The 1197-nt window shown below is 39.3% G+C and overlaps 1 pseudogene; it reads left to right on the top strand.

Annotated features, from left to right (window-relative positions):
• Window positions 1–476: 476 nt before the first annotated feature.
• LOC141363516 (aquaporin-1 pseudogene) lies at window positions 477–833 on the top strand (annotated as a pseudogene).
• The last annotated feature ends 364 nt before the right edge of the window (window positions 834–1197 follow it).

The raw sequence follows: 1197 nt of genomic DNA, 5'->3' as shown, positions 1-1197 counted from the left end.
GAATGTGTGAATGTGATAGATAAGTCCTTAATCCACCACACAAAGTTGGGTGAGTGAATGCCCAGAGTATACAAATCTATTGAATAACATTTCAAATATAAGATGAACATTTTTGTTTGCTACACATCAAATATTATAGTTTTGAAGACTTTGCTTTTATTTTACACTGAAAAATAGTAATAATAAAGAATGAGAAAGTGTCCACTCTGGATTTAAAATCAGTTGAAGTTATTCACATCTTTAAAATATGTAAAACTGTGGTTGAAATCATAACAAGATGAAAAGGAAAAACTCCACAGGATCTCTGTTTTTACATTCTTCTCACACACTCCCTATTTCTGCCCCCGTCACTTAAACCCGCCCCCTCTTTCATTAGCAGGACCTACCCTATAAATGCTCTCTTTTGGCAGAGAAACATATTTAGTGCCCACAGAAATCTCCACATTACCAGCTGAGAGTGCCCCGAACTGGCAGTCATGAAGGAACTGAAGAGCAAGGCATTCTGGAGGGCCGTTTTGGCCGAGCTGGTGGGCATGACCCTCTTCATCTTCCTTAGCATTACAGCTGCCGTTGGAAACTCCAACAATGACAAACCAGATCAGGAGGTCAAAGTGGCACTGGCTTTCGGCTTGTCCATCGCCACTCTCGCCCAGAGTCTCGGGCACATCAGCGGAGCCCATCTGAACCCGGCTGTGACGTTGGGCTTGCTGGCCAGCTGTCAGATCAGCTTGCTGAAGGCTGTGATGTACATCGTTGCCCAGATGTTGGGTGCAGCGATGGCCAGTGGCATCGTCTATGGCTGCACAAAAGGGGACACCCTGGGACTAAACACTGTAAGTTACTTAATTTAACTTTTTACTAGAAAGTTTTAAGAGGTGTAAAAATTCAATGATTATAATATTTCTTAGAAAATTTACATATTAGTATTTATTTTAATTATATATAATTAAAAAATTGCTCCTGCTAGTATGACCTTTCAAAGCAGTTGCTGTGCATCAAGATGTTTTTAACAATTATAGCTAAATAAAAAGTGTAAATAACATAAAGAGGAATAGCATTAAATATATACATCATCTCATATATATCTTTATTAAGTGTATATTGATAAACAGAGTAACTCAGTGTGTCACAGTCGGTGTGAATGGGTGTGTGGTGAGGCACACGCTGATAATAAACTTATCTGACATGCTCAGAGGT

Source organism: Misgurnus anguillicaudatus, unplaced genomic scaffold (assembly GCF_027580225.2).
Source record: "Misgurnus anguillicaudatus unplaced genomic scaffold, ASM2758022v2 HiC_scaffold_52, whole genome shotgun sequence".
Classification (NCBI taxonomy): domain Eukaryota; kingdom Metazoa; phylum Chordata; class Actinopteri; order Cypriniformes; family Cobitidae; genus Misgurnus; species Misgurnus anguillicaudatus.
Note: the sequence above shows the minus strand (reverse complement) of the source record. Positions and strands in the feature narration are given on the sequence as shown.